At 41.9% G+C, this 27,382-nt stretch overlaps 1 protein-coding gene across 4 annotated transcripts in view; it reads left to right on the top strand.

The window, feature by feature from the left end:
- The first annotated feature begins 13,481 nt into the window (after positions 1 to 13,481).
- Positions 13,482 to 27,382, top strand: part of PRICKLE1 (prickle planar cell polarity protein 1) — a 102,032-nt gene continuing 88,131 nt past the window's right edge. The window contains exon 1 of one of the 4 annotated variants that reach the window (XM_001488203.7): positions 13,482 to 13,789. The gene's annotated coding sequence lies outside the window, so the exon portion shown is untranslated. Of the gene's footprint in view, positions 13,790 to 14,149; positions 14,801 to 27,382 lie in introns of those variants that run through there. The other 3 variants (XM_070271253.1, XM_070271256.1, XM_070271254.1) reach the window with 3 other exon arrangements.

The raw sequence follows: 27,382 nt of genomic DNA, 5'->3' as shown, positions 1-27,382 counted from the left end.
ACATTTTTGAGCTAGACACATGGAATCCGGGTTTGGCCACTTTGAGCAAGTTACTTCTCATCTCTGGGCATCTGCTTCCTCCTCTGCACTTTGGCCATAATAATATCCACCTAACTGAGCCATTGATAGAAGTAAGGGAGGAAAATGCAATAACAGGTCAGATACATGTTTCTATATCAAGTCATTTATACCCCCCAGCATCCCTCGAACATGGATACCATTATTATCCCCATTTTACAGATGAGGAAACTGAGCATCCATAAGGCAGAACTGGGCTTTAAATGAGGGCTGTTTGGCTGCAGATCGCATGCTTTTTAAATACCGTGCTATGCTGCCCTTGATATTAGGACCGAGCAAACAGTCAGGGCTCAGTTAATCTTCCCTTCGCTCTGGACAAATACTGTTTTAGAAAACAGAAATCCCTTTACAAATTTTTCCTAAGAAAATAATGGATGGGCACAAAGAGCTGAAGAATGCTCATCACTACTAAAGAACGTTTATTTAAAAAAATGTTTAACGTTAATGTCCAACAAGTGTATCATATAGCCATAAAATAATGATGGTAAAGTAATATTAAATGACACAGAGAAATGTTCATTATATATTAACTGAAAAGCAAGTTTTGCTTGTCCAGTGTGATCAATTTTTGTAATATATATATGCCCTGAAGAAAAAAGACCAGAGAATACATTTTCTTTGTGCTTTTCTATACTTTTCAAAATTTTTATAATGAGCATGTTCTTTCAGTGCAAGAGAAACAATACAAATGGAAGTTAGCAAAACACTACTTTTTAAATGGCCTATTCATCTTTGTTTATTCATATAATATTTTTCCTTGTGGAATAATACTTCTATTAACAAAGATAAAGCATTCCAACCATATGCCGCATTCTCAGAAGTTTAATGACCAGGGGTGGACAAATAGAGACTCCCCTCCAGCTTTTGTGCTGTCTCCCCTTTCGGCAGCAATGTGGCGCCTCCTGCCGAAACCACTCTCTCCAAGTTCATTGCTTTCCCCACAAAGGATTTTACCCATCCCTCTGAGAGTCAACAAAAGGAGCAGGCGGAATGTGTGTTTCTCTGATGGAGAGGAGGAGCATCTGGTTCCTTGCGACTTAAAACAAGTAAACGCTGATCTTTAATGTGGACCAGAGCTAAAGAATGGGTTGTCGGAATGAGACACATTAATTTAACAGCCATCCTGCCACGGTGAGGAAATCGGACCTCATTGTAGCTGAATTTAACTGGAAAGCTCATCAGCATTCTTCTGACTCCAACTACAAATGATACCTTTATGGTTAGAGAGCCCTATATTGTGCTAACCTATAAAACAGATAAACTGGAGGAAGCCTTTCTGCATCACACACACACAAAAAAAGATGCTTTGCTTTACAAAAAGATTCACCTCAAGGCTTTTTTAATATATGGATCCCTGTGAACAGCTGTTTATTTGTTTACAGGTCATTAACTATTTGGCTGAAAAACGAGTTGAGGCCAGGGTGGGTTCAAGAGCCAGTGGCGCTATGAACTAGAGATAAGTTAAATGTGGAAACAGAGCTTTCCGGTGGAGAATCACACCCTTCTTTCCTGCTGTGAGTCTGGGAAGGAACCGCTGGGAGCCAAGAAGAGACAGGCAGCTTAGTAAGAAAGTAATTTTAGTGTACTTCTGAGAAAGCTACAATGGGTTCACAAGCAGTGGGGGAGGAGGAAGGGAAGGGGAGGAGCCAGGAAGGTTTGAAGAGGCTCCCACAGACCTCAGTGGGAGGCTGGTCCCTTAGGCTGTAAGAGGTGGCCAGGGCTTTCTCGCTCCTGGCAGGACTGCAGTGGGAGGAACTGTGAATTACAGATCCCTGTCAATCCCCGGCTCTGCTGTTGAGGCTTGGGGACAAGAGCTCTTGTTTTGCAGATCCAGAACATTCCCCAAAATGTGTCTCAAGCCAGAGAAGGGCCCCAAGGAAGACCGGGGGGGGGGGGGGGGGTTCTTTAAGCTCAACTGTAATCTACAGGCCCTGAGTTTTCTAAAAACCTGTACCTCCATTAACTGAATGGACCCAAAGACCATTAAAAACAAAAATAAGATATACTCCGTTTATCTTCGCTCATTTCCTCAGAATTCCATGCCAACAGCTTTCTCCTCAACAAATTCCAGGACTGGGTTTCACAGTAAATTATCCATCCCCTGAAAAGCAGGCTGGTTTGAGGTTTAAGAGCTCAACCGTTGCTTTCTGTTTCACTTAATGAAAAATTTAATTTTTCTGGCAATTATTGATCTGGTGTCAGTCCTTCATTCTACGGGCAATGATTTATGGCCAGATTGCATGATGTGCATTGATCCAAGGCTTTTAATACTCTTTTACAGCATTTATTTTCTACTTTCTGACAACCATAGCATCATTTTCACTGGCACGTACAGGAGTCAACCATAACCTTCCTCTGATTTTAACTTGTACCTAGACTATTTGGTGCCAGCCCCAAAACCACAGTGCCTGCTTTGGCCAACGAAAGGTAAGGATCTTTTTTATGCTGATTACCTGGTACCACTTTCACATCCCAGGAGTGGCCTCTAAAAGCAGTTGAACCTGTTGACCAATTACTGACTAGAAGAACAGCTAAATAGTAATTACGTCCAACCAAACTCGGCTCCTTCGTCATATGCACTGTCACATATACACTCACATGTAGCTGAACGATGTGGAGCTTCTAATGAATGCGTCATTAGGCAATTTCCTCTTTGTGGGAACATCACAGAGTGTACTTACACAAACCTAGATGGTATAGCCTAGTACACACCTAGGCTCTATGGTAGTAATCTTAGGGGACCATTGTCACATATGTGGTCCATCATTGACCAAAACATCTTTATGCAGCGTATGACTATAAACGGATAACACTAAATAATTTTATCCAAAAGATTTCCCCATTCAGTTATACAGGGCTTCATTTTGGGGCTGAATTATCATAGAACCATATCAGGTTGTAGTCCTATTCAAAATTAAACACGATTCAAGAGTCAAATTAACATTCCTGCAGGACAGAAATAAATGGGGTTTGGGGGTAACCTCTTTCCTCAAAATACTTTGGACCAACGTCTGTTCTTCTCTGCTTTGTTAATGGGACAGAATTTTGAGAATTCAGCTACGTATTTCTTTAATCCTCCAGGACTTTGCAAATTGTCGTATTTCCTACCTTATCGTGGCAGCTAGAGAATGTAGTGCCTGGCAAGGAAGACTGGGGGGCTAGGAGAAGGGGTGAGAGGGAGACTTTTTATTGTATATATGTTTTACTTTTTGAATTTTGAAACTTACACATGTATTATCTATCAAAAAAATTAAGAAGATGTAAGTAAGATGACACGATGGCAACTTAGAAGACGGTTCTTTATTCCACTGTTATTCCCTTCCCTGTTTTGGGTGAGAAGCGCTAGGTTGTTTTGCTTTGCTTTGTTTATTTTTATAATACCCTTATTTGGCAAAATTAAAAGTTAGCAACCCTATGGCACCCCTCTCCACTCTGTACTACTTGACTTTCGTCTTCTCATCTAGGTGTAATGTTTTGACTCTTGTTGAATCAGTGCCTTTCATTATCAATTGTCTCACATTCTTATTGGAATTAGGCTAGATATAAACACAAAAATACAAACATACATCACACACGCACACAAAGTCACACAATCCAATCCTAGTGCTGAAAGATCCCTGGGAAGCTCCTGTTCCCATCCCCTGACCTGATGAATGAGTGAGACAGGCTGGGGAAGATTCCCACCAACACCTGTTAACGCTGGACCTGCACCCCAGACCCAGGTCTCCATAATTCCCAGTCCATTGCCCTTTCCATTAGCACCGAAAACACATTTTAAACCAATCAACAATATGATTTGCTTTATAAAAGTACTATCGCCTACCACTTGGAAAAACCTAATAATTGCAAAAGCAAAAGGTATCTCCAAGAACAAATTTTCATCTTTATAGGAAAATGAAATGAGCCCAGACATTTTTTTTTTTCTTTAGCAGTGCTATTTATATTCAGCAACTTGTGTTACTTTGAGGAAATGGACACGAGTATAGTCAGTTTCTGCTCTGCTCGTTCCTTCCTCCCATCACGGTAAGCTAAAATATACACTGCCCAGCACAGCGTCCAGTGCCCTTTAGATTTCAACTTTCCAGCCTCGGCTTTCACCTCGCCTCCACGCAACTCCCTACTTTCAACCATGCCAAACTACCTCTGGGTTCAAAACATGCCGTTTCCTCTTGTGTTTTCATGCGTCTGCGCAGACTGCCCCTCCGCCAGGGACACCTCTCTTCCACCGGAAATCACTGCCCCCCATAACTCTTTGGCAAAGACTCAATGTTACTTCCTCAAAAACACTAGCCTGGCCTCACAGATGTCATTAGTTGTCCTGTAAACACTTTGGAGATGCCTCTTTTGGCATTTATCTCACTCTCGGGTGACTGTTTATGACATTTGTCTCCCTAGTAAAACTGTGAGCTCCTGAGCAGGCAGCTGTCTTTTTCACCATTGTCTCCCTGTTGTCTACCTAGCATTGTGCTCAGCATATAGTAGGTGATCAATAAATACTCTCAGAAAGAAACAAGAGAGAGAAAGAGACCACCGTTTGGAACGTAAACAGAAAAAATTCCTCTTGTATGTTACCCTTTGGATTGTGGTCAAAGAAAAGAATGTTTGCCCCGTGGCTAGCGGCCCAGAAATAGCTGCTTAAAAAGAAACTTTTACAGAAAACCATGCAGCACAGGCCTTGGGTAAGAAAGAGAGCAGGCACACTCTGCTGCCTTGTTCTCTTCTTTGTATCCAGGCACATGCCCAGGAGCTATCACTTAGTGGAACATTCTCTTTGCCCTGCATAAAGGCAGAGCAGCATTCTTATCAGCCTTCAGTATGGAGTGACACGCAGGATGACTTGTGCTATGCTTACATAATATTATTATACACAAAACTGAGAACGGTGACTATCCAGCCCATAATGCACGCCACTAATTCATTTAGCACCCAGTCCCTAGTCTCTTGAACTTTACTTAATGGCACCAGTTTCTCCAACTGGGAAGGAACAAAAGAAAAAAGAAGTCTGACAGCAGAGCTCTAATCCTCACTGTGCCAGGTGACTGGGAGCACACTTTTTTCCTCTTTCTTCTCGGTTTCCTCCTCTATGAAAATGAGATGTTTGGACTAATGGCCTCCCACACCTCTTCTAGATCTAAAAACTATGATTTTGTGTCAGAGCATATTGAGAACGTGGAATTACACACTTAACAACATGAGACTAATCAACCAGTATTTACTGCATTCAGATGACAGGCAGGCACAGTACCACGTACGGAGGTGAATGTGAGGGATGAAAAGAAGGCTCAGAAATGACCCCTGCCCTCAAAAGGCCAACAATCAAATCAGGGCTTTAAAACATACAAAAGATGGCAAATATTATAAGAAGCAGAGGTGCAAAGTGCCAGACGAGAGGGAGAGATGATAAAACTTTGACACCACATGGCTGATATGTTAGCGAACCTCTCTCATAACAGAATAGGGAGAGAATGAACCACTGAAATACTAGCAATGACACAGTCAGCTTCCTCAAATCAGTGAACAATCTATGGTTTTCTGTTAGACATTTCAAGTCAATTTCAGCATGGAATTTAAAAAGTGAGAAGGAAACAAAACTCAATCCTCCTGTATTAACCCTCAAGATCCTAATAAATATAACGTTAATGAAAGCAACAATGACAACTTGCCAAGCACCAGTCACCCACCAAGGCCATTGATGGGCATCTGCACCATGAAAAGTCGGATGACTTAGATCTCTTTTCGATGACTTTGCTGCCACAGAGAGCACTTCCTTGACAGAAGCATCCACCCCAATTGTGGGGAAAAAATAGTATCAATATATTCCTGCTGTGGCTGTGACAAGAGCTTCATTTCCTTTTGCTATGTTTTGAGAGTTACCCCTCCTTTTTTTCCTTTTCCTCCTTAACGCTTGTCACGCACACCCCTTTCCTGATTCTTGCAGAGTGAATCCACCAGCAAAGACCTAAACATCCTACTGGATTCACATTTCTCTCAGGCTCTGCTGACAGGATTGCCTGCCTATTCTAACCTATTTAATGCAATAGTAAGAGAACTATAGCTTCTCACAGGCAAACTCCAATTTCCGGTTAGATGAGATTTCATACAACTTGCAAATATAGAAGTTCAAGTGCCACCCAGAACCACGGCCTGGGATCTCCCCATGTTGAGTCATTCATTCGGGGAAAATGTCCTCCTGATTCTTTGACTTCGTTTCAACTCCTTTCTTTATGGAGTTTGGGTTGGGTTTTTTTTTTCTTTTTCTCCTGTTGGTTATTCTGCTTTGGTGGCTGAAATAGTACTTTTTAGCAAGAGTGGGTTGTAACTCTGAAACTCTATAAAAATGATTAAGTGTGTTGATTTGCTTGGCATCCTAATTTCCTCTCTTTCTCTACAAGCCTCCTTAAACTTCATTATTTCACAATGTAGAAAGTGAAATTAAAAGAGAAATTCCCTGTCAGATAACTAATCCTGAAAATTAAAATATTACCATTTGATTACTGTTTCAGGCTCCCATTTGCCTTTTAACCTAATGGAGTTAGTAAACTAATTTCCTTCATACATTTTGCTCAATCACCTCATGAGTGACACATTATTTTGCTAATGCTTTGGGACAGTCACGTAGAGGAGAGTGTGTGCTAGTCACGTGGTCAGCACACTAACACAAAAGGCTAATTTCTAAGCCCACCAATGGCTCTCACTCACCAGAAAACCACATCCTGGTGGAGGGTGCCAGCCTGGGAGCCAGTTCCCGGGGGATCAGGAACGGCCCCAACCCATCCCACCATGTGGCTGCATATCTGGATTTTCAGAGTGGGTGAGCAAAAGTCAATAGTTTCCTTTTTTCTGTTTCTGCTCATGAAATGGTACATAGCCACCATTCCACAATTTCCCCCTTCCCATCTCAAACTCCAAAAGAAAATGGACTGTAAATCTAGCAATCTCTATTTGAAAGCTCTTCCTTTTTTATACTTAAAGCCCATAACCACACTATTGAGAGTTAGGTTTTTCTTATGCTCACTTGAGCTTTGTTTTATTTTTAATGCCCCACAAAATCTGGGCTGAGGGTGGGAGTCGGGGTGTGGGGTGGGAGTATGACTAGCAGTTGTGGAATTCTTTAAACTCTGACGTCTGGGAACTTCTGCCCCAGCCAAAGCACCAGCGAGGGGAAAAACTAATTCAGACACTGCAGGTCATACTTGAAGATATTTAAGGAACGCCATGTGCTATCTATAGGAGATCTTCAAGCCTGGGGCCAAAGAATAAGCAATGTTCTGAAGCAGGAATTGCTGCTTTTTGTAAAAGGAGAGAATATAGAGTAAAATCTAAGATCTAGAGTTTGAGAGGCAGAAGATTGATTTTAGTCTTCCTTCAGTGATCCAAAGTTCCTTTTAGATAGAAAAAGAGAAAATAAAGCACCGTTTAACCCAGGATATTTCCAGAAAGGTCATTAGAAGCCATCATGTCACTCTCTTAAGTTTTTATAAGCTGTCAAAGTGAATAAATTACTCTTGGATGTGTCTGCATTGCACAAAGAAGATCTGAAATAAGACAGATAGGATTAATAGTTGTGAGCAAAAAGGACATTTATTTTTGCTCTTTCTCAAACTCACAGTTATATGAAATTGAAGTATCTAAGGTTTGAAGTAGGAATAAAGAAGACAGAATCAGAGAACCAAAGTGAAAAAACAGCCATCTATTCTCCAGGCCCAATCCCTCCTTTGTGGTGGTGGAGGTCTGGAATTAATCTTGTTCTCCAGAGTTGGCTATCTGCTCGGGGCTCATCTGAGCCTCCATTGTTGCTCTCCCCTTGCACCTCACACTGCAACCAGACTGGACATATTTTGGTTTCTCATATTCACCATAGGGCACTCACCTCCTCACTTTTATACATGATGACCTTTTTGCCTCAAATGTTTGAACAAGTGTGTGCACACATCCACACATACATCCACACATACATCTTTCCCTAGGTTAGCTCATCTTTCTGGTGGCTTTTCTCCCAGGCAGCCTTCCCTGATTCGACCTCTGTCCCCTCCAACTATGTGGCTTGCCCCTGCTATGCTCTAACAGAGCACTCTGGACTACTCAATTTATTGTGACTGTCATACATGCTGTCAAGTGCCTGTCACAAAGTGATGTGAATTAAATTGCTCCTTCTGAAAAATGAGTTTTCTGAAAAGTGAATTGAGAGATGCTCTGAGAAGCAGCCCCAAGGAACACATCGTTGTGTGCTCTGTCAGGATGCTGTTGAGGATGTTGCTCATCATTTTTCTAGAGCCTTCTTCCTGATGACCTGGGGTTGGGTGCTTCCTTCTGCTCTTTGATTTAGCGATAGCAGTGCTTCTCCTAATAGGACTGTTTAATCTTAGATACATTTTCAATTGTGTAAGAATTATGCAACCCTTGTAGCTATAGAAACCTGAAAGCTAAACCGTGTCCCACTTTTTATGGGATGAATCTTATGAATTTGTCTCATGTCTGTTTCTCATTTCATCTCTACTTGCAAATTACAATTTCAAGTAAACTTGCTATGTGTTACTGTTGAATAATTTTAAGTGGACTTAAATCTTTTTTGGAATAAGGTCAGGTATAATTAATCAAATAAACAAGGGATAAGGGAGTAGAAAGTTGAACACAGAAAAGTAGCATCTAAATTGTGACAGGATGTGCCAGTTAGTGTCCTTTAATTTGCAAGTCACTTAAACTCCAAACTAGCTTAAAAGACAACAATAAAAAATTTAATCTGAAAAGTTCAGAGGTAGTTTGTTTTCAGGTAGGGTTTGATCCACAGGCTCGAAGAAGATCCATGGGGTAGTGACTTTGTCTGTTTGGTTTACTGTTGCATTTCCAGCAAAGAGGTGGCTGACACATAAGTGCTCAATAGTATTTGTGGAATTTGTTGTTGTGGAATTCCTAAAAGTTCCTGCAAAATCCCAGGACCTAACCTGGGTCACATGCCCATTCCTGAACCAATTTTTTGATCAGGGGGGTGTCCAGGGCTCTACTATTTTTTTTTTTTTTTTTTTTTAAGATTTTATTTTTTCCTTTTTCTCCCCAAAGCCCCCCGGTACATAGTTGTGTATTCTTCATTGTGGGTTCCTCTAGTTGTGGCATGTGGGACGCTGCCTCAGCGTGGTCTGATGAGCAGTGCCATGTCCGCGCCCAGGATTTGAACCGACGAAACACTGGGCCGCCTGCAGCGGAGCGCGCGAACTCAACCACTCGGCCACGGGGCCAGCCCCCAGGGCTCTACTATTCTGGGTCTGTATCACATGATCCAAAAAAGGAATGAGTCTCCAACAAAACCATGGGCACTGACAGTGGAGGGAGATGGTTCCCCAAAGGAAATATGGGGCATCAAAAAGGAGAAACAGATGCTAGGCAGACAAAACAACAAATATGCATACCAATGGACCATCAGGAAGGTGATGCTTGAGTTGAATTTCAAAGGATAAGCACGAGTTGGCTAATAAAGAGGGCAGTTATCAGTGGGTAACATTCTAGGTATGTTCAAAGCACAGAGTCATAGAATAGCTTGATGCTTTCGAAGAATTGTAAATAGTTTAATGTGGTGAGAGCAAACATGGGTGGGGAGTGTAGGAAAATAAATGAGAGAGATAGGCAGAATGCAAATACGAGGGACCTTTGAGGCTAATCCAAGGAGGGTGCCCTCCATCTGGAAAGCCCTGGGAAACCTGTGCAGGATTTCTGGCAGGGGAACATACCTTACAGCTAAGCCTATGCAGGTCATTACAGGGCCAAGATGGCTCACCCTGGAAACACTGAGAGGAGCTTAGCCTGCAGGTCAGGGAAAGGAGTCCCAGATGTGAGTGAACACAGGGAACAGGGACCAAGCAAAATCTAGGCATCAAACAGACCTGGGAATCAAACGGGACCTGCCAACACCATCAAGTTCTTACTTTTTTAAGTCCAAGGAGTTCATAACTCTTCATCTTTGCATGAAAGTACTCTTCCGTGAGCCAAGAGGCACTCATAGCATGATTTGGTTGGGTATTGCATTCATTTGCTGGAGCTGCCATAACAAAGAACCACAAACTGGGTGCCTTAAACAGCAGAAATATATCGCCTCACAGTTCTGGAGGCTAGAAGTCTGAGATCAAGGTAGGCTTGCTTCCTTCTGAGGGCTTTGAGGAAGGATTTGCTCCATGTCTCCCACCTAGCTTCTGGGGGTTCCTGGGTTTGGAGAGGCATCACTCTGATCTCTACCTTCCTCTTCACATGGTGTTCTCCCTGTGTGTGTGTGTGTGTGTGTCTGCTTCCAAATCTGCCCTTTTTATAAGGACTCTAGTCATACTGGATTAGGGCTCACCCTAGAGACCTCGTTTTAACCTGATTATCTCTATAAAGACCCTATCTCCGATAAGGTTACATTCTGAGGGACTGGAGGTAAGGACTTCAACATACGAATCTCTGGAGGACACAATTCAATGCATAAAGTTATCTTTTTTTTCTTTTCATTTTAAAGATTGGCACCTGGGCTATCAACTGTTGCCAATCTTTTTTTTTTTTTTTCTGCTTTATCTCCCCAAACCCCCCCGTACACAGTTGTATATCTTAGTTGCATGTCCTTCTAGTTGTGGGAAGTGGGACGCCGCCACAACGTGGCCTGACGAGCGGTGCCATGTCCACGCCCAGGATCCAAGCCCTGGGCCGCCCGCAGTGGAGAGCGCAAACTTAACCACTCGGCCACGGAGCCGGCCCCTAAAGTTATCTTTTTAAAAAGATATATTTTTTTATCAAGGCTTGAAAAGAAAAGTTGACATTCCCTAAGTGAATCAATTTATTTATAATAGGTATGGTACCATGTTGATTTGTAAAGACAAAGAAAATAACACCATTAATATAAAAGACCCAGAAGAAACCCATAGTCTACACTGAAGAATGCTTTTTCAGATTAAATTTAAAAATGGTTCGTTTCTAACTTGTAGCATTTTGCATGGAGGCTGGTGTAGAGAGGGTAGTTGCGAGAAAATGACTGATAAATGAGCTTTATACAAACTCTCCACCTACTGAGTCTTTTCTGTACACCTAGCATTCAATCTTCCTGACAGTTCCCTGAGGTAGCTATTATCAACCTCATTTACAAATGAAGAAACTAAGCATCGCTTCCAGGTTAAACTACACTATTCTAGGCTATATTTGGTAAGCAGTGAGGCTGAGATTTGAATTCAGACTCTGACCACAAATCATCACATGGACTGTCCAAAGTAATTTTATGAGAGTCCTCGTTGAAGACCAAGTGTTTACATTTGTATTGGATCCAAAAAGATACTGCCCAGCACACTGTCCAAAGGGGAAATAAGGCTCTTGAGGGAACAACTGTGTATGCCCCACAGTGCCCAACACGTTTGCTCCACATATAATAGATGCTCAATAAACAAAACCTTTGTGAAGTCATCTTAGAGCTATAAGTCCTCTGACAGCAGATTCATGTCTTATCATAAGAAAGTAGCATTTTCCCCAATGAACAGGGAGACCCAAGTGTAAGCTTTATAAATATTCTCTCCATGAGATTCTCCATACCCAATTCTGCCTGCTACTAACGCCCACCCGTCCGCTGAAGAGGACTTTCTCATGAAGATGCGGCTGCAAGAGTTCAGCGATGCTGTCCTCTGTTCCATCCTCCGTTGATTATGTTCCACTGCATCATTCAGTTTGGTGGGAAACTGCTTTCATTTGAAGGTCTTGATTGAGACAATAGACAGATAGGCACCCAACGATACTAACAAAGAGTCCACTTTTTTTGAGTGGACTCTTTGCCCTCAAAAGTGCTGATTTTCACTACCTCCATGGGTGGAATAAATCATTTTGTCAGTCTTCCTGGGCAGCTCTGGAGGTTAGATAGAAGCTAAAAGTTCATAGCTTAATAGAAACATTTGTAACCCTGGCAAGATAAACACATACAACTTAACAGGCCAGCTCTAATAAAACGCTGAGGAGCATGACAGACGAGCTTGTTTTTCCCCAGATTTCCATCAGGTACAAACACCAGGAGCTAGTGGAGTTATTTCAAAAGCAACAGCCTTGTTTCCTGAGTGATCTGTGCTCAGAGGATTAGAAACTCAGCCAGTCTAGCGAGGAGAGAGTCCACATACAGGAGGTCTGACTCAGACCTGCAATTACAGAGCATAGCGCTGAGGCCAAACATTTCCCTAGATTTGTACCATTTCCCCCTCCTTTTGCCTTTAGATGTTATTTCTTTACATCCTCTTTTTCATCAGCTCCATTTTTGCTGAGTATTCCCTTGTTTTATTTCCAGTGAAAATCGAAGAGACCCGGTGCTCCGAAAAACTCTGAAATTGGCAGTTTTGATATTTCTTAAAGGAATAAAAAGGGCATCGAACAACACCCTCTCCCCAGCCCCCATCCTCGTCTTCCTGGACGATGAGATAGTATCCTAAAGGGTTGTGGAAAGGGTTGAGAGATCGGCAAAGCCTCAGCCTGGCAGAGACACCTGTCAAATTGGGCTTAGCAGCTGCTGTCGGGTCTGCCTGATACAACCTTAGGGGAAATAGTACCCACACGATGGGAGACTCCACTGACCTGGAACCGGAAAAAGTGAGGGGTTCTAAGGTGACACAAATGGGAGGGCAGAACTTTCAAGCAGGCTGAGTCCCAGCTCCTCCAGGGCGAAGGTGCCTGAGAGCCTAGCGCTGAATCGGGCAGAATGAAAACATGGAGAGTAATTTGGCTCCTGAAGAATGATCACCAGGATCAAATCAATACCTTGAACACGACTTTGTGCCGTGCTAACTTGAGTCCGACTCTGGACATTGGGGTGGGCTGAGGGTCTCACACGCACTCCCCATACTTGGAGGTCTTTTGTGAGATGACCTGGACCGTCGAGGAGAGGAAGGGAACGGACTAGAGCCTGAATCTTGGGCTTCCTGCTCGGAGGTGGAGACAGCCCAGCCTGTGGGACTATACGAGATAGAATCGAGTCCAAGCGGGTCCCCAGCGAGGCGCCGGAAGGAATCTAAGAGTTTAATTAACTACTGCCCCTGCCCCAAAGGAAAAGAAACCCAAAGAGGCAACCCCAAAACCGTTTGATCAGAGGAAATTGGGTCTTTTTACCCCTTCCCCCTTCCTGCCTTTCAATCCATCAAGATTGTTGGTTTTAAAAAAAAAAAAAAAAGGCAGAAAATCGGGGGCGGGGCAGAGGAGAAGAGGGAGCTGCCCTTGAGAGCCGGGGCTGCGCCTGGGTGAACTTCGTCCAGTCGCTAACCCGACCCCAGCTCAGCCCTGCCGGCCGCGCAGAGCCGTCCTGCCCGGCTCGCCGCCCGCCCGTGCGCCCGGAGGCGCGCACCGACCTCGCCTCTCGGGGCCGAGCCGGGGGCGTGTGCGCGCGCCCGGGCCCGGCTCCCGCCGCGGTGTCCGCGCTCCGCGTTTTCGCTCGCGCCGGCCCGGCGGCCGGGGGCGGGTGCTCGGCGGTCGGAGCGCACCCCGCCTCGGCCCGCTGCGCGCGCCGCCTCCCGCGGCCCCGCCGCCCGACAGCGCGCCCCGAGAATGCCCGCCGCGCGCCGCCGCCGCCGCTGACTTCCCCGAGGGCCGCCGCGCCGGCACGGCCGCTTTCTGGGCTCCCGATGCTGCGCGTGCTGCCCGCCCGCGCCCAGCCCTGACGCCGCGGCCCCAGCCCCGCAGACCCGGCGCGCCGCCGAGGACCGTCCCGCCGAGGTTCCTGTCCCTGGCGCGGGTGAGTGGCAGCCGGGCTCTGAGCGGGCTCTGCAGAGGGGCTGCGGGCGCGGTGGAGGCAGGGGGGGACGAGCGCCGCAGGGGAAGGGCCAGGCACCTTCGATGTCACTGCGGGGAGTCTGTGACACCCAGGCTGGGTCAGTGTCGCAGAAAACAAGGGAGAAGGGTATAATCGGTTTGCTGTGCTGTGTAGACCGTGAAAGCAGATACTGGCTGCAGCACTAAGAGGGCTTCGCATAGGCTGCCCGCATGGCTCCTGTTTGCTGCATCACAACCAACTCTTCCCTTGATTTTCCTCTGCGTGGAAACCCGTTCCGTGGCCCCAGAGTTGGGGCGATGCGGGGCGCGGGGAGGCCAGGGTGCGTTGGCATGGGTCCGCCGCTTAGGATCGCCTGTCACCTACTGGCGTCCGGAGGCAGGGTGCTGATTCTCTCCTAACGCTCCGGGGAGAGGGCCGATTGCTTTTTGCCAGGGGTGCATCACCCCCCCGTCCCCGACCTCCCACCGCAGCGATACTGTTTTCTGAATGTAGCACGTATAAGGGAAAAAATGGGAACGTCTTCCTCCCTTTGGGCAGAAGAAGTTGAAGAAACTGGGAGTATGTTAATAATTAGCGGGACCGGGACTCAGGATGCAGCAGAAAGCTGTTAAATTTTCATTACCCTCTAAGAAAAACAAACGGCACCGTCAGTGACTGTTGGCGGTGCCGTGTTATTTTTGGGACTTTGGGAAAATTGTCCACAGATTGTCTCTGGGAGGCTGAAGGACGAGGTGGGGGATGAGGGAGTATGGCTGGCACCGCGCTGAGTTCCAGCTTGCCTAAGGAGGATTCAGAATCACAAGCCAAACACGTTTGGTTGCTGATTTTGAAAAGAGTCTGGGAGGCAGAACCGCGGCCGTGAACAAGGTGAAGTACACACCATGGGAACCTGCCTGAAGGGAAAGAACATGTAAAGATCTTGCCTCCCCGGGAGGAGTTCAGATGCATTTGTGCTGTAAAAGGCATGCATATGTAAGTGGCTTTTAGGATGAATTTTATGAACGACAGATTATACATCATGAAATGGTATGTGTGCGTGCCGTACAGTTTTGTCTGCCTCCTAATTTTAATCAGTACTTCGGAAGGCTGTGTCTGCAGTTGATGTTATATAATTGGTGTGGTTCACCATCAGATATTTTTAAATGTACTTTTGGAGTGAAGGGAACTTCCATCCATCCCTTCAGACAGGCCCAAGCTATAGACGGGTGAGAGTTGCTGAATGTTTGTCCTGGTTGGCTCCAGATGTGTGAGCTCAGCTGTTGCCTGTCACTTAGGTGACAACTGGCCTTTTCGCACTAAGCCTTTGCTGTCTCCATTCTCCCTAGTGAAGTGTCAATGTTCCCCCCCCCCCTTCTATTATCAGCAGTGGACTCTAGCCCCTTGGGGGGCGGCAGCCTTGTTTGACCATCCCCAACAATATGTCTGTTTTCAGACTCCAGGAAGGGGAAAAGAAAAATCCCATGACAGCAAGACAGATACATTTCGAATGGAGCACCAACTTAATCCAAAGATTCTGCTTTAATCAAGACAGCTCTGGAAGGATGACGCAATATTTCTCAAGCCTTTTTCTCTGGAACAATATTTACTCCCACCAGGGGATTTTAAACTCAAACAGCAGCCATTTATCTTGCTGTCTGGTGGGGCTCGGTTCAGTTTGCTTCCAATGTGGTCCTAGCCTAGGTGGCTGGGCTTGGCCTGGGATGGGAATCTGTCATTGTAGCCCAGCTGGAGCTTGAAGAAAGCAAAATACAGCACCTGCTGGTACCAGGGGGTTTCTAAATGCCATCAACTGGCGAGTCAGGAAACACAGAAGGAGATATTTTACAAGCTCTTCCAGAAATGTTTATACAAAGGATTTAAAGGTTAACAATCCATGTGCTCTACATATTAAAACGAAAAGGTGCTAGAAATAAATGGACATCAGCCAGTTAAGAGTTAGCATACTTGCTGATGAACTCGAAAATACCTGTTTTAATAAGCCATGGCTAACAGTGGTGACTCATTCTTGTGAATAAGGGAAGGGAAGGGAGGGAGGGAGGGAGGAAGGAAGGAAAGTAGGAAGGAAGGAAGGAATAGTGGGGCGGGAGATGGGGAGGGGGGAGGAAGGAGACAGGAAAAATTGGATAGTACATAGAGGTAGCCATATTGACGTGAGTGAATGGTTTAGTAAATTAATTTTTCCATCCTAATTTGGTACTAATTGGTGATTTATCACTGAATGAGCCTGTTGGTTCATAGGTTTTTTTGAAGAAAAGTGATATATTTTACCAAAGTGACAGATTCAATCAGTTCTGCCAGCAATACTAATGAAACTTAAAAAGTTTCTCATGTTTTTATAATCAAGGTCCCTGGAACCACCATTTGTCTCTATAATAAAGGGGGTTGTAATGGGTCAGCTTGGGTCACCCAAATAAAATCTAATATCAGCGGGGGAGAAAAAATAACGCTGATAGGGTTAATAGATAAACTATTAAGTTTAGAGTCAGATGTGGGTAAAAATCTGGTTTTCCTAATATCCTCTCCTATGATAACAATGAAAAGACACAAAAGAAAGAAAGGTTCAATTTTGAAGTTTCTTTAAGGATTTTTAAAAGTGTGCTAAAATCTAAGTTTTAAAAAGTAATATCATTAAGAGAATTTCTCTAAAACCTTTTATAGTTACTTGAAAACAAAACACAAAGAGTTGAGTATTATGAGTGATTGTTCATAATACTCAAGAAATGGAACAAGAATTTTAAAAAATTATTTTCCAGTCGTTAAGTAACTGTTTTAGTGGCATATACCTATAGTTTGAGTTGTCCAATTTAATGGAAAATGATTTTCAGGAAATATTATCGCTATTCTAGTTACTACAGCTAATTTCCTGGTTAAAGTCGTTTATGAAAAGTAAATTTTTCCTTTTAAAGAAGGAAAGTAATTTAAAAAATCAAAGTGATTCTCGTCTGTGCATGGAAATGTTAAGTATACCACTTGACCAGGATACGCTCCTTTTCCTTGGAAGAAACAGCTCTCTTTTTTTCCTCCAGTTTATGTGAAGTAATACCAATTGTTTAACTCTTATTAGTGTGAGAATATTCAATTTGCTTAAATCCAGGTGTAATTATTCCACAATAAAGAGGAGTTAAGAAAGTGAATGAGTTGTGCTTCTTGGTTGGTGTTTTAAGGGACTATGACTGCTTTTTCTTCTGGGCACAGAAGAAAGTGTTACCATATTGTGCACTGATATCTTTAGAAGGTCGCTGTGAGCAAATGAGTTGGGAGAGGAGAGTACAGCAGTGCGGGTGCCAAGTCCAGCATCAGTGCAGTTCCTCGAAGCCTCCGGCAGCATATGGAGCCAGCGCTCCAGAACAGAGTACGAGGGACCGAGATGGCATTGGGGGAACAGCAACAGTCCCCTGCTTCTGGACTTCTCCATCCCTGGACACACCCAAGGGTAGCACCTCAGCTCCCCCAGGAACCAGTAAACCACACCTTGTTTATGGCCATGCCAAACTGAAGTCACAGAGGTTAACTACATGTGTGTTGGGGAAGGAACATTTTGAAACAGTGGAAAAGACCTGGCCAGAAATTGCTCCGGGGCCCCACCTAAGCTTTTGTTTCCTTTATTCTCCTCTCTCCTGAAGGAGGGATGAGGGGAAGAGACACGCTTTACACATTGAAGCACGCTGATGTCATGACACTTCTGGCACAGAGATATGACAGAATAATCGGATCACTTTCCTATGTGCCAGCATAACACAATTTTTCCAAGAACCGTTCCTGAGCCAGTGGTCCACTGGCACAGACTATTTCCAGTTACTAGGGGGGACCAGACCTCTCAAAGGGAATGTAGTGGTTCTTCCTGTGTCTCTGTTTTGTGCGCTTGTTTAAACAAAACTAAAGGTATTTTGGTCACTTTTGAAGAGACCTCTCTAAGAACAAGAATGATCGCCTGGCCTGAACTGATTAGACCTATCTAGGTTCATTTCCCTATAAAGAGAGATTTTAAAACTAAAAATAAAAATGGCACCAAGGCGGAAGCCAATGTAACCATTTTAAAACTTAGAGCTGTAAACTAGCAAGCAGCCATCATTTACATTTACTTAACTCCCGCTCCACTCCTTCATAAGTTGGGTCCTAAGTGAGCCTGAAAAACAACTGACCAATTAAACTGGAGTTGCATTTTTCTCACTGGTAGATTTGGGCTGAACTCTTGAAAGAGATGCCTTCCGTTTCTAGTGGATTACACTTTAGGAAAAAAAAAAAGTTGAGGCTGTGTTATTTCAGTTGTTCTAATCCTGAAGTCATGTACTCCTTTCTAAGAGTTTTGTCCCAGTGACTGATTTATAGCACCCACCAGCTTTTGCTTTGTGTATGGGTCTCTGTTGGGTCTCTGGAAAGAAAGATTTGTCGATACTCGGGTGAAAATATTGCAGTCAGATGCAAACCCGGAGTAGACGTCTGCAGCCCGCTCACTCAGCTGCCCTTCTTTTCTCTGAGGCACAGATCCCACAGCTCGCAATTATGGTCTTTGACTTTGGTAACAATTCTGTTTGAAATGTTTCCAATTACACACAATATTGGCGGCATGGAGCAGCTGCATGCCAAAAAGCATTGGGAAGTGTGTGTTCCAAGAATCAGGCTGTGATTGCTTTTAATTTAAATAAAGGCTATTTGGTTTCCTGTGAAGTTTTTTACAACCACCTCCCCCCCACCATGTTTGTTGCCTTTTTAAAAAAAAGTCTGATATAAAGTAGCCACCACTTCATGTGAGACGGCATTGGCCCGGGTTTTGTGGGATGGCCAGTTGGCTTTGCAAGTGTAGAACAAACTGTTCAGTAAAGGAAATTTTAAAGAAACGTGGTACAGCTGCTTAGATTTCCCCAAAGAAAAGAAGAAAAGGTTATCTAATAGCATATTGTAAGTTGCAAATGTTTTCAAGTTTTTCCCCCTCCTTTTTTAGAGATCTGTCATTATAATTACCTTTTTAGATCACTGGAGAGGATGTATGGTCTTTCCTTCAAATTCTATTTTTCTTTTTGTGAGCCTGTGAACATGTATTAAAAACACATTAAAAGGGTATAAAGGGGTCAGTAAGAATATTCCTAAAATGGTGGGGGTGTGGGGGAGGCACCAGCAAATAATTTCACCATTCTACAGCAACCAAACCCTCCAGATCTGCCCCCTCTGTGAGCTTGAAATCTCTGAACAGTGAAACCTTTTAAAACAGTAGTGGTTTAAATCTTTTAATAGTTACCAGATATACTTGACTTATTAAATCTGAAAATAAGAAAATATACACTCTCGGGACTTGGGGTGAAGGGGTTGGTTACAGGACTGGGGGGTTCTGTTTCCAGGATGGTTGGTTGGCTCATTTGAAACATAACACCTAGGACTAGAGGATAGCCAATAGCTGAGGTGCTAAGATGGTCCTCATTAAGGTGTTTTCACATAGGCTCTTTCAATCCTGGCAAAAACATCCTCTAGAATGTAGTGCTTCTTTGAGTTGAACAGTAGTTGACTTGCATAAATGCCAACATCTCTTCTGGCATTTTTGGAAATCTTCCATCGTGTAATAAATAGTGCTGTATAATCCAAATTTGTAAATGCCATGTTTCATGTAGCCCCTGTAGAGACAGCTGAAATTAACCCAGGCTGCTAGGGATCATTGAGTTCCTGGAGGTTAGGTTACTGCCTTCATCCAAAGTATTACCCCTAATGAACGAGAGTGGAGGCCTTTGATCAAATCTTGGAGGTGTGAGGCTGGCCTTAAGTATAGCAGTGTACTGTGAAGAAGTGCCCACCAACCAATGCTCGGACTTTTTCTTTATCTTTGGAAGCTGTCTTTCAATTCAGCAAACCTTCTTAGAGGAAATTTGCTCAGCTCGAGGTAAAGTGAGGTTTATGTTGCTGTACCAGCTGAGCACACCAGCCTGCCTGTCAGACACCCACCCCACCCAGGCCCATTGCTATAGTGATAAAGCGCACAGTAACTGTGGTTGAAATAGAAAGTCTATTAAAACCCTTTTCTATATTGGCCAGCTCCTCTGCCGTAGTTAAAATGCTGTCTTCTGAATGCACGTGCACTTGTGCGTATGCACACATACGCACACACCCCCCCACTCTTTCAGTCTAATAATAGTAACCTGATTTAGACCATGTTATAGTTTCACCAAAGGAATTTGTATTTCTTTTTTTCTTTTATCTTGCTGATAAGCAAATAATATGGTAATCTTCTGAAGAAACTCATAACTTGTTAACTGTAATTGATATTTCCAACTATGTAATTTACATGCTTGAATAATCTAAGTTAGGATCTGTAAAAGAGCTAGGTAGTGTGGCATTTTGTTTTGCTTTAAAATATCTCTTCCAAACAATTTAGGGAACTGTTAGATTGTATGTAAGAAGGCTGCTTAGTGCTCTAGTGTTGAAATACTTGTTATAATGTGTGTCGAAAAGAGACGCATTTTAAATTCTTCTGTGACTATGTAATTAATAAGTATGTTCAGTGCTTGAAGTATATGCATGTTACATAACTTTTAGAAAGAGATAAAGTTAGGTCTGCAGTGCATTAGAGAATCACAGATGTTTCTTGTAAGAAAATACATATGCTTCATAGGAATTTTGAACTGCTTTCTGATGCTTAGCTTTGTTCATTGCAAGGATCATATGAATAATTTCATTGAGCTGCCTTAGTTCTTATTTACACAAGCCTTGAGAACGGAGCCGAAGTGATAAATAACTTGCCCCCTTCACCTACTTCTGAAATGTTTTAGCCTTTTATGTTTTTTGTGAATGCGAAGGGAGGGAAAAAAATGTACAGAGAAGATGTTTGTGTTTAACTAACTTAATCATGTAAGTTCCCTTTGTGGGCCTGCTATAAGCTTAAACAGCTTGGCAGGCTAATCGCCAAGAACATGTCCTCAAGAACTGCCAAACGTGTTAAAAGCAGACCAGGCTTTCTGCATATTGAGGTATTGGGAACATATTTTCTTTTAACCTTCTGAATTTTAAGGAATAAACCAGAAAAATCGCTCTCTTCTTCTCCTCCTCCTTACCCACGGAAACCAAAATTATTATTTATTGCAGTGCTGAAAAGAGAAACTGATAGGAATAATGATATTTGTGTGGGAGTGTTTTAAACTAGCTTGACTTGGCTGCTTAAGCAGGAAGGAACCAGGTTCCTATGGTGTATGATGGGTCTTTTGGTTCTTTATATGTTTGTGTTGCCTGTAGACACTGGCTTTTTCACTTTGGTTTCGTAACTTTTGGCCAAATACTTGTCCATTTATCCTGTTTCTTCTTTTTTGGTGATGTGATCTAATAGTGCAGAAAAAGATAGTTTTTCTACAATATTTTTCTGAAAATTAGAAAACTTGGACTATAATATAGCTGTGTGATTTCAGGTCAGGCTTTCAGCCTCTCTGGGCCTCAGTTTCCTTATTTTTAAGTGAGAGAATTAGGCTAGATCAGTGCATATTAACCGAAGGTTTGAATTGTAAATCCCCATGAAGCTTTTTCAAAATACAAATACACAGAGATTTTAAGACAGTAGGTTTTGGGTGGGGTCTTACACATTTCGCTTGAAAAAGCTTTTCAGGTAATTCAATGCACAGCGGTGGTTAAGAGCCACTAAATTACAGGATCTCTGAGATTTCCTTCCAGTTCTAAAATTTTATGTTTCTAATCCTACCAGGCTGAACTGCTTTTCTTTCCTTCTTTTCTTCCTCCCTCCCTCCCTTCCTTCCTTGCTTCCCTTCTCTTTTGTTTATCATTTATTTGTTCATTCATTTATTCTTAATGGCTACATTCATTCCTAATGTTGCTGTCAAAATGTTGTACATATCATTTTATCTAGTTCCAGGAGGATCGATGTTCTGCTCCTGTGAGTCAATGGTATTAATGTGAGGGAGGAGCCATGTTTGTCCATCATGGCGCACCCAGCACCTAATACAATGCCTGGTACACATGAGACGCGTGACAAATACAGAGAGCCCAAGAAATCAGGAAACTTCTTGAAAATATAGTATTATGTTTTCAAGTAATGTGCTCAGTATGCTTTTTGTCAACCTTTCAGACACCTTTCCACATTTAAAACAATGGATATAATTGTCCACATGAAAAACAACATCATAAATACATTATTTTCCTTATGTTTCCAGATTTTTAGGATATTCATAGTGTATTGATTTTTTTTCCCCCAGATTAACAGTTGGTCTCATTGCTTTAATCTCAGAGGTACTTCACCTGGGAAAGTATCTGGAGGTTGACACAAAAAAGATATTGAGCATATTATTTGAAAGTGTAGTTAATGTACTGTTAAAAAACAGTTTATCCTATGAAAACATAGCTTTTCCTGTATTTTCTTACCTTTTGGCTTCTGTATCTGTTGAATGAATGAATGTCCAGTTTTCTGTGGTCATCCTTATGTATCAGCTTAAGAAATATAACCTAACTGTATCATCATAAAGATTTCAAGCCTTATCTAACAAATTTACAACTTTATTACAATTTGTCTTATTTTTAAATATTTTTTGTTACAAAAGTCAAAAATTTTAAGTGGATCTTTATTAATACAAATTTCTTAATAAAGTGTGTGTGATTAAGTCCTTTGTCTTTTTCAACGACAGAAATGCTGATTCCCCTTTTTTTAGGATTAGTGAAGTAATCTTTAAACTAGCTAATTATAATTGTCTTTTTATAGCCAGCAATTATTTCTGATCCTTTTACAGTCATGATTCCATATTGTATCTTTCATAACATGTAAAGTGCTTTAAAACTATCCATATCCATATTATACAGGGGTCCATAGCCATGATGTATATATATTTTTTGTTCTAGATAAGATAAATCAGAGTCTCAATAAAATATGATGAGCACACTCTCAGTTTTTCTTGTAATATCTATGATGCACCTGAAAGTTTTATCATCAAGCATTGGACAATTCTTGGTTGCATAGTTTTGTAGAAATTGATTAAGAGTTTGTTGCCCATTTTCTTTCTTTGCTTTTTCTTCTTCAGTCTTTGAAAATTTTAGTTATTTCTTATCATTATCCATTATTACCATTACTCTAGAACATAGACTAAATAAAAAGAACTTAAACTAGTCAGTATTACTACTGGCTGTGTCTGCATAGTATAAGCAAAAGAAGAAATTTGATACTTACCTAGTTTACTGGATTCTTTTTCTTGTATTTTACCATTCTTGGTGGGGGGGGTGGTTGTTGTTTTGTTTTGTTTTTTAATTAAAAGAAGAACTTTAGAAACTCATCATTCTGAAACCTGGTAATAGTCCAATTTCCTTTGAACTTTTTCACTGTATAGGCATGGCCAGTAGCAAAATCAGCTGGCTTCAGCTCATTTTTTCCTACTGTATGCTCATTGCCAAATCAAATAATCAGGGCCTCAGAGTGGAAATTTCTCCCTGAATTATCTATTGGGTTGTTTGCACAATGTAACTGGAAAACTCTCTCTCTTCGTCGTGGTTATGTAAAGAGATACTGTGAGGCATTTTAGTCAGGAAAAAGATTAAGCTGTAGCTAAACAGGGTTTAAGGATCATTGGAGATCTATTGAGAACTGGTTCAAAGTACTGTATAAAGCCTTATTGTTTGTAGGTTTCACTGTCCTGAAGTTTACAGCTATTCTTATTGTTTGTGCTAGACTTCAAGCTCCTATAAAAGGACACGTGTAGGTTTTTCCAAGTGGGATCATGGCTCACTCCATCCTTTCAGGTCTCTGCTCGGAAGTCATCTTATATCAGAGAGGCCTTCCCTGATCTCCCTGTATAAAAAAGCAGCACCTTGTCTTCTCCCAGCCACCACTTAGCACTCTGGAAAACCCTTAACCTGCTTCCCTTTTCTCTGTAGCACTTGTCACTATCCGGACAGATATTTAGTTATTATAGCTGTCTGTTCCATATCTATGCTGTCTTGTCTACTGCTTTATCCCCAATCTTAGAGTAGTGTCTGGCACATAGTAGGTGCTTAATAGATATCTGCAGAATGAATGACTGAAAAAATATGGGGAACTAGCTATGCTTTGAATCGGAACGTCCCCTCCCCAATCTAATAATATGTAGCGCTGAGCAAGTTAGAGAGTTTTAAGCTTCTGTTCTCATTCTTATAATAGGACTATAAAGTTAGCAAGGGGCCACCCTCTTAGCATTTTTGGACCATTTTAATGTTGTATATAAAATAAAGACCAGTAGAAACCAGTATTCTATTTTTACATGAGTGAAAATTTCTAGAAGAGAGATTTTTTGGGTTTTGTTTTATGGGGGTTTTTTGCAGCTAGGATGGAGTTTCTGAGCTGTTATCTGAATGAATAAAGCCAGAGAACTGTGTAGAATATGAGGAAAGAGACTAATCAATTACCTCTCCTCCTTTCTCTCTACCACAAAGTGATCAATGATATGCAATCAGATAGCAAACGGAAGCCACATTACTAGAGGCAAGACTGAAGATTCGCACCAAGGAAGCTGTGTGCCTTCCCACTTCATAATGCACCCATGCTACACTGTAACCTTTGAAAAAAATACAGGCAGTATCTTCAGGCAGACTTGCGGTGTTGCCTTGTATGTTAAAACAGGGATGACTGACTGTCTTTCACTCCCCAAATCCTCTGACTTAAATTCCAGAGGTGAAAAGCTAATCCTCTAAGTGATTTCAGCCAGCTTGCTAGGAAACCTAGTTGGCTTGAAATTATTATTTTAATGTCTCAAGTTCCAGGGCTAAATTGGCAGTGAGTCAGCTTTCCTATTAAGGAGCTGAGCCAACTTATTTGTCCAGAAATTATCATGTTTTAACTCGAGAGGTCTTTACTAATAATAAGACTAATACCCCCGAAGGACAGAAAGCACTTCCAGATTCATCTCATTTACCTTCCCTGCATCTTTGTGTGGAGGACTACCCAAGGTTAGGCCCAATTTACTGATGAAGAAGCTGCCTGTTAGTTCCAGATGTAGCTGCCTAAGGAGCTTTGGTTTGACAGTTCCTAAATGAATGAACGTTTGCAGTTCAGTTTTTAGAAAGAAAAAAACAAAAGAAAGAGAGGGAAAATATGCGCTTGTAGCTTATCTAAAATTGTTGAGTGATGTTTTATTACTTTGTAAATATTGCTTTGTTTGTATTTGTGCTATATTAAATGCTTTTAGATAATTATAGTCTCTCCTACTAACTTGCATGTGATCTTGGATGATTCACTTAATTTTTGGACTTCTTACCCACTCTGTGCCTCAGTTTCCTCAGTTATAAAGTAAGGGGCCTGATGACTTTTTAGGCTCAAAATTTCCTAATTCTAAGATAGTGGATTTGGAGGCTGTTACTTCAGGGGGATAGATAATAAAATGGAACTGAGATTATTATTTTTTATTATTAATTATCATCACTACCTAAGTCCCTGACTAGAATTATTTAACAATCTACTCAAAATTATTCATATTAGCCAGGTACAACTTTAAAAAGTGGTGTCTTTATTCATGCTTCAGTGTGGCCAATTCAAAATTCAACAATAGCTGTGTTTTAAAGACCTAAGAAAATATACACTTCCCCTTACCAAAAGTCTGGTTTAGTAGGTTACATTATAGTTTAATATGAGGGGCTAAAAAAATTACAGTAATATTAAGAGTAAATTATTAATCTGATGAGGTTACAACAATGACATACTTACATTCATAATAAAAATTAAAAATGTGAGTACCCTTTATGCATGGGAAATGTGGAAAATTTATAAAGTAGAACTCAAAGGAGTGTTTTCTGTTATTTATGAAATCACATAGTAATTATAACTTTGTTTAAAATGTGTATGTCCATTGACCAAATTGCGATTAATTTTGGGAGGTTTAGAGAGGGTTTGCTGGAAAATAAAAATAGCCCAACATCCATTTTAGTTACATTCCTATTATTTTTTAAAACCATAATAATATTCTTATCTCCCCCACTCCCCAAATAAAAGCTGGTATAAATACACAGTATATGGTGAAACTCTTTCTGTATTAATCATAAATACATGTTGGCATGTCACCATAGCTATAGACCTGAGTGTTCCATTTTTGTAGCACTGTGATTAATTAAATCACTAACTTTTAAGCAAATTCTCAGGACCTTGGATCTTATTCACATTCTAATTAGGCTGAGCCTGAAGTTACAAATGGCCCACCGGGAAGTATTATACCATCTGTGTTATATCTAAGAAGATGGAGTTCGTGAACTGTTCAGAGGAACACAGCAATGAGCCATGGCGTGTCTCCCGGCAGATTCGTAAGTGACTATGAAGTGCTGTTCCAAAAGGAAAGACTATATAAATGTGACATTAATAATCACCAGTTGGAATCTGGGTCACTTCAGCCATGACTCAAAGATCAAACGCTATCAGATGGTAATGAGTGTGTGAAAGTACTGCAGGAAAGCATTCCATTTCTTAATGACACCTTTGTGGGCCTCCTCAGCAGACTGTTAGAGGGTGGAATAGAAATAAAGTCGCAGATGCGCCTTGGTCTACAGGCCAGCCCTCCATGTTACAGTTGGCACACTTTTGCAGAGATGTTTTAGGAACAGTGCACAGTGGTTTCTGTTGTTCTAGCTCCTAAAATGGGTAGACAGAACCTTTCATCTTCTGCCTCTTTTCCTGACCATTTATTTGCTTCAAAGTGATGGCGGCTCTCTTGCATGTTCTCTGCCACCGTATCTCTTCTCTGGAGAGTAAGAAGAAATTACACTTACGGATGCATTCACATGCACTTACAAATGCATTACCATTTCATGGTAAACTTTTCCATTTTTATTTCGGTTTGGGAGCATCATTTTCATTTCAGCACACCTCTATTGAGCCCCTGTGGTTTGCCAGGCACTGCGTTAGGCTTTGGGAACGCAAACATTATCTAAGTGTGGTTCCTCTCTTTAAATAGCTCAGCGTTTTGTAGGGAAGGAAGACATTTAAGCACTTACTTGAAAAATATTGTGGCAGAGGCAGGAACAGAGAAAGGTACTAGGTATAGTAGTGGCACAAGGCAAAGGCAGAAGCCATTTGTTCTGCTTGGATTGTCCAGGAAGGCTTCTGAGAGGAGGAGGTAGTTGAGCCGGGTATTAACGACTGAACATGAGTTAGTCAAGCTATTAGAATTGGAGAATGACTCATTTTAGGCAGAGAGAAAAGTATGTGCAAAGGCAGGAAGCATGAGGCAAGCATGCTGCTCAGTGAATTGCATGTATTTATATTTAGCTCTAAGGGTAATTATGCTCTTGGTCATGGACTTATTGCCAACTTTATAAAATTTCAGTTTCAATCTGAAATAAGATTCAGATTTTGACAATTTCTTGAAGAGACTATCTTCTCCCCACTGGATGTTCCTGGCTCCCTTATCAAATATTAGTTGACCATATATGCAGCAACTTAATTCTTCTTAACGGTGATCCTGTCTGTCTTCTCTGTGTTTGACTTAAGCTGCTGAATAAGAGCTTTCTATTCTCCTCCTTCAATGTTGCATTTACCTGGCCAACCAGCCAGGTATTTACACTGTGTCTTTTCATTGTTACATTGGCACAATCTAAATTTATTTACTCTTCGGTTTCACTGCC

The sequence above is a fragment of the Equus caballus genome, chromosome 6 (assembly GCF_041296265.1).
Source record: "Equus caballus isolate H_3958 breed thoroughbred chromosome 6, TB-T2T, whole genome shotgun sequence".
Lineage (NCBI taxonomy): Eukaryota > Metazoa > Chordata > Mammalia > Perissodactyla > Equidae > Equus > Equus caballus.
Note: the sequence above shows the minus strand (reverse complement) of the source record. Positions and strands in the feature narration are given on the sequence as shown.